Raw genomic sequence first — 7,139 nt, forward strand, 5'->3', positions numbered from 1 at the left:
TTTATGCATTTGCAAAGTTTCAGCACTTTATGGAATTTTAAAACTAAATGGAAAACACGTTTGTACCGTGGCCTACCCTAACCCTAGTCACTGACCTGTGGGGTCAGTGACACGTCGGCTGCCATGTGAGCAGTGACCAGTCAAGGTTGATCGGTGGTTTGACCCTACCGGCGTTTAAACGCCGGCGAGGCAGCGTGCGGCGGCGCCGCCGATTTACGGCGCCCCAGGACGCGCGGCTAGGTTCTATCGGACCCCCGCGACACGCTGAGTAAAGTAGTGGTGGCGCCTTCACGAGATGGTCACCGGAGCTCTCTCCGGCGAGCGTCTCCGCGGCGGTTTACTCCGGTGAAGAACCAAAAATGTAGCTAGGATGGACGCTAGGATGCGAGAGTTGGCTCTATCGACGCGTACACTCACCGTGAGGCTGATGGTGTGGTCGACGAAGACGATGGAGGTCGGAGTCGGCCGGAAATTCGCCGATACCGGCGAGGTGTTGTGGAAGGAAATCATCGAATTCGTGTTTCTGCGGGCTTCCCTTCACGATTCCTGATGCCAGAAGGTTTTCCGCGGCCTCGCGCTCCTCCTCCGCTACCCCACGGACCAGGGGATGGTCTGAGTCGACGAAACCGTGCTCGACTCCGGCGGCTACTGCCAGATGGTGGCAGGAGATACAGAGAGATTGAGAGGGATTAGGATGGCGGAGCTGAAAGAGGGCATCACGGTGATCCTCCAGGTGGTTTTATAGGACTCGCGATGGTCGAGAACGACGACGAGCGTCGGCGATGGACGGCCAGACCATGGCGGATGTGTAAGCTAGGGTTTCGGTGGGAATCTTGATGCATCCTCCTGGCGCTGGACAAGAATCGTGGGCGAGGTACGTGGCTAGCAACGCGACGTTCATCTCGTCGACGGGCAGCAGGGATGCGGTGGCCTGTCGCGCTGGCGTTCTCCGGCGAGAGGAGGAAGACGATTCTCCACTCCGTTCTTATCCTCACGAAGAGGTATGGTGGACTGGGCTGTGGCTCATTTGGGGTGGTGTTGGGCTTCCTTCTGGGCCGGCGTTGGGTAGCTCCACGGGCTGCACGGCCAGGTAGGTCTGGTAAGCCACCTTTTTATTTTCATTTTTATTTTCTGTTTTCCATTTCTATATTTTGAATTCAGATTTGAATTCCCTTTTGAATTTCAACTCTGTTTGCAGATGGTTCTATCAACTTTTGTACAATTGTATTGTTTTAACTTCTTAGGTAATTCACCCAAGATACTTTAAAGATTATTGGTATGTATTAGGAGATTTAATAGGAATACAAAAGCATTGATTTCTTAATTAGTGTTAGCATTTGAATTAAATTTCCATATGGAAATGGATTGGAATATGATCTCTGGAAATATTCGAATTATTTTCCAAATGATTGTTTGCTTATTCAATGACATGTAGATCTTTATTTGGTTTTATCTTGCAAGAAACAATCTCAGGGTAATATTTATTAATGGATTGCAAATAAGTGATTGATTTTGATGGCATGATTTCATGTGCTAATATATCTCTTAGGACTTGATCTCTCATTTGAGAATTTGGGCACTAGCCTATTATCTTATGTGCATAATTATGCTATAATGAATTGGAAATTCTACTGGATCTACTTCCAAGTTTAATATTAATATTGTAGTTTAGTAATATATGGAAATACCTATAGTTGGTACTACTCTCATCATGGTTTGGTCTTGGTTATAAGAATGATTCAATCCAAGATCATTTGGATTGATATAGGGCTAAACTATACAAGGTTTATTACTATTCAGTTGTCTCTCTAATTAACCTATGTGAAATGGTTTAGGTTGCTAGTAATTCCCCTATGATTTTATGTATTGGATTATACCTGCTTAACCCACTAAGGTTCAACTAGTAATTATTTATCTCCAAGGTTTGATCATGGATTAGACATGATCAACTTGTTCTTAATGGCTTCTACTATAAGTTCTTAGTATCTCTACCTCAATTTCTTAGGGTTTATGATCATCACTCAATTTATGATGATCAAGGTTTGGATTCCTAAGGTATTTCTCATTAACTAGGTTTCTCACTTCCATGATCAAGCATTGTCTTGTTCAACTAGGGTATAGTACTTCTAATATTTGTTTAAGTAGCTAGGCTAAAGATTCAGTTGTCTAACTTAATTGAATTAGTTTCCTCCTTACTTTATCAATTCATGGATATCATCTTATTCCATGTGATATTAGGTTATCTCACCACTCCAAGGGAAATGGTTTACAACCTAATACTTAAGTTCATTGGTTGTCCTGTATTCTTTAATAGGTAATTCTAAGATTGGTATGAATGGTCTCTCTTATTTGGGATTGTCTTGAATAATATCTTAGGCTTCTATTAAAGATGATAATTTGAATACATGGATGTATATCCAAGGTTTACCTCAAGGTTTGTTATTGCTTCTCTGATAATTATAATAGAACTCTCACCTCTCTAGGTTTGATGTAAAACTATTTGGAATAGGGAAGAATATATATTTCTTAAGTTGAATCTCCTTGTCTTGTTTCCAAGGTTACAGTAGAATGGATATCATAGGGTTTATGATCAGTGCATGGATTAGTTTAAGACATGGAGAAGATAAGTGAAGAATAGTTTCTCCAGTTATTGTTACTTGATTTCCAAATAGATTGATGTTCTTAGGTTATGGCAAGGAATTCAATGTTATGATCTTTAATAAAATCCAGTAGTTATTCCTTGATTCATATGTTATTGTGTTGGTTTTAATTCCATTTGATCTAACCCCTTAGATCAATTCATCTCTACCCAAAACAAGGTTTTAGTAAAGTCACATTGAGGTTTATAGCGCTTGACTTGATGAGCTACTTCAATTCCACCAAGGTCAAGTGAAACTTCGATTCTTGTGACTTGTTTTACTTTAAAACGCGAAAATTCCCTAGATTTTCTATGCATGAATGCAATGCACACATCTGTTTCCTCTATTTTTGTAACCCCATTACATGGGATATTACAGTCTCTACTCCTTAAACTAAACTTCGTCCTCGAAGTTTGAACTCTCTCACGTTTCCGAAGTGTGGATCTGACTTGTGCAGACTACGACTTTTCTTGAACTCCGTATTGATCTTACTGGATATAATTGAATATATCCCTTGTCCAGATTCTTCCTGGAATCCATTAGTGTTTGTCTCTGAATCATGGCTCTTACTTTAATTCCATGATTTCTTTCAATATCATAATCTTGTTTCCTATCTCATTGAAGATTCAATGATTGGAACTTCTTCTTGTCCTGACAGTCTTTATTGAGGACTAATTGGATAACATTCCCTATTTGATAAAATAGGTCTTTGTTTTCCCTTACTACCAAAATTGCAGTAATGGTACTTAATGGGTCCTAACTATGGATTTGGTCGTGATGGTTTATTTTTTCTAATAATGGATTAGACTTATATAGTCCATCCAATCATGGTTTATAGTTGATACCTATAACTATTTTGGGTTATTTAGGTTCCATGAAAGGAATCTTTCAAATAGACTTTAGTTTTGGTATGGTCAATCTACTACGAGTCTTTGGCCTTCTTTAGCTATATTTGGTCTCCGGTATTTTCTTCATCCAACTTCTTTATCTTTGACTTACTTGAGCTTAAGTACTTCTGAGTAGATATTACTTACTTGCTCAAGTTATAATCCACTTCTTACGTCCTCGAGGTATGAACCTCGGCCTCTGGTCTGACATCCTTCTGAAAGTAGTGTCCAATAATCTTATGAAAATAAGATCGAACTTCCTCTCAGTTCAGACCTTCCTTTTCTATTATGCTCAAAGTATTGAGTTATTGTACATCCAACTCAATCTTTACTCTACCCCTTAGAGTTTTGTTATGGTCTTCAACTCCTTTTCTTCCAACTATTGGACTTATGGTTGGAATATTGGTCTGGTTCTAACTTATGGGTTTTACTTCTTCTAAGGTCTCGCGAAGAATGTTTGTGGTGTATCCACTCAATTGTGGACATCCAATGTGAATCCTTCGACTAAATGCTTATAGATCTAGCTATTTGGCTGACAGGATTTTTATTTGTTCACAAACATTTGTTACAAATAGTTATATCGTGGACTATTTGTAATACCAACTGATACCAGCTGTGGTTATTATACCAACTGTGGCTATTTGATATCTAAAAATGGATTCTATTATAGGTTCTGATCAACTGAACGAGACATCTTCTACTTTATCTCGCAGTGTTGATATTATACCAATTGTGGTCTTCTGATATCGACTATGGTCTTCTTATGTCTGCTATGATTTCATATATCACCTTCCTTCATTCAGGATTTATTTAGCAAGAAAAACCACTAGCTAATACTATGATTATAGTATCCTAAGTGATTTCCCATGCATTCCCTCTTCTATGTTGACTATGGATCTGCTTGAGCTTCACCATAATCATTATATTTCTTACCTTCATGCTTCTTATGTACTAAAGTACTCCTCGGTTGAGGTAAGCATGAGTTTCTGATTGTACTTCCTTCAGAGTATTGTGGTTACATCCCACAACTTTACTTCCTTTTTCTCATGAACCTTCATCTTGTCTTCAGAATCTTCAGAATTCGTCACTTCCTCACACGAATACCATTACCCTCTAGATCTATAGCATTAAGTAAGAACTTGATATAGCAACATGCATTTGCATACCAAAGTCAAACTTCATGTATGGATCTAGTCAAACAATGAAAATCCAATAAAATCCAAGAAGATTCAGCTTTGTGCTTATAATACACACCATCATAAGCCTGAATATAGTAGTTGAGTAAGACATCTCTAAACATCAGGCTAAGATGTGTAGTATATAACACCACATAATATAGGTTTATATCGTGATACTTAGCACGAATATGGGGAATTCTACTATTTGTCTCACCCTTTACCTTAATTGCACATTTGCAATGAGATAAACTTGAAACAAAGTGGTCTAGGATAGTTAAGGTTAACCTAAATTTGTTTGGAAGTACTAACAAAGTATTATATCATATATAAGTGCTGGTTGAGGACTATTTTGTATGATACCACTAGTTCTAGTATGGTTACTCTAAACACAAAATATTGGAATATAGCTCCTATACTTCCATGTGTTCTTACCATGTAACTAGGGTTCTGATGTACTTGACACAGTTCCCATGGTTTTGGAACACAAATCATGCTTTATTGTTGATGCCCTGACTTCTTATTGTTCTCCTCCTAAATGTTTATGATGTTCTATTCCATCACATAATGATTCTCAGGTGAATCGTATATGATTAGCAACTTTACCATGTAAGTAGACACATATTATTCTTATCACTCTTCCTTATCTCACATGATCTTCTCATCATGGTTTATACTATCTCACATCACTTGTTTGTATCACTAACTATCAGTTGTTTCACAAGTTTAGATAAATTTTACTTACCCTATTACTTGTTTAGGTCTACATCTTCTATTAAGATATCTTAATTTATCTTCATCACTTGATATTACTTCTAGTGCAGGTTTGAGTAATTATTATTTAACTATAACATATGTTGGTACACATCTTCCAATAGGATATCTTCCTTATGGTTGTATCCTCTCTTTGGACTACCATGTATTGTATACCAACTGTGGTCTACTCATCTATTATTTTAAGGACTTATTGATGTTCTACATGTTTAGGATTAGTTAACTAACTTCACTTAGGAAAGATAGGTAGGAAAGTTTGACTCGAGTGTGTCAGGATTATTCGCAATTGAATATCCATCTCAAGTCATATAAATAATTTGGTTTAGCTAGACAACTTCCTATAGACACTACCAATCCTATAGGTCTCCTTTAAAGGGTTTTAATCCAAGGGTCAAAGCATTTGCTCTGATACCAACTGTGGTGACCCGGCATACCACCGCATGGTGTAGTATGCAAGTCCGATATAACACCAATGAAACACCGTTCCACTAGTACTATATCGCTCGAGTGGTACAACAGAAACATATGCGGGTCCAAGGCATGTCTATAGAATTACAACACAGACTCTTTACAAAAGATCCACACAGCCTCCTACTTTACAATGAGGTAAAACTGCAAATAAACTCCAGAATCACGACTCGTGGTCTAATCCTATCACGAACTCTATTTGTAGAGTATTTAACTAGCTATAGAGGCTATGAATAGATTCTAGCTAAATAGGAGCTAGGTTTAGAAAACTAGTTCCCTTTTAGAGATAAACTAGGGTTTCTCCGTGTTGGATGTGGAATCTGACTCCCTGACATGGTCTTGTCTCGTGAAGTACTTGTCGACTCCTCGGCCTTCGAGTTTATCGGTAGATCCTCCTTCGATGCCTCCATATCTAAGCAGGGGATTTAAGAGTGGGATGAGTACGAGCGTACTCAACAAGTTCATTATAGGAAAGAGGTGTTTAATGCACTAGCTACCACATTAGACCGAAAAGTCTAATACCAATGCAGGTTTTCATAACCATTTCTTCAAAAGGTTGCTTTTATTCGGAAGAACTATGTCCGTCGGCCTTCACCGGTTTACTAGAACTTCATGGAGCTCCTTTCCGGCGGCGTTCGCGGTTCCATATCCCGGAACGGGGAGTGACGAGTCACAGTTCTTTACACTCTGCAGAGGTGTGTTGCTTTACCCATAAGAGATCTTAACCTTGGTGCCAACCGAGCCGCGAGCTCGTCCACACTTCCTATGGTGTGAAGCCCGGTATAAGGTCTAGCCAATCATGTTCCTCCGCTACCTCGAACACCCACCCGTTGTTGCATGCGCCGACCACGGGTCCACGTCGGTCCCATTATTCCCGTAGATTTCAAGGTGGACCCCGACCACGACAACGATGCTTGGGCTCTACCATACACTCCTACGCCGGTGGCTGCAACCCATCATAGACCGCAATACCGTGGGGACTTAAGGCTTCCCCAGCCTACCGCTTGTTCTTCGAACGACAAGTGTCTACGGACTGTGCCGTGGGGACTTAAGGCTTCCCCAGCCTACCGCTTGCCGCCGACAGATGATGGCGTGTATTTCACACGTTCGTTGGGCAACCCCAAGAGGAAGGTATGATGCGCACAGCAGCAAGTTTTCCCTCAGAAAGAAACCAAGGTTTATCGAACCGGGAGGAG

Source organism: Lolium rigidum, chromosome 6 (genome assembly GCF_022539505.1).
Source record: "Lolium rigidum isolate FL_2022 chromosome 6, APGP_CSIRO_Lrig_0.1, whole genome shotgun sequence".
NCBI classification, from domain to species: Eukaryota; Viridiplantae; Streptophyta; class Magnoliopsida; order Poales; family Poaceae; genus Lolium; species Lolium rigidum.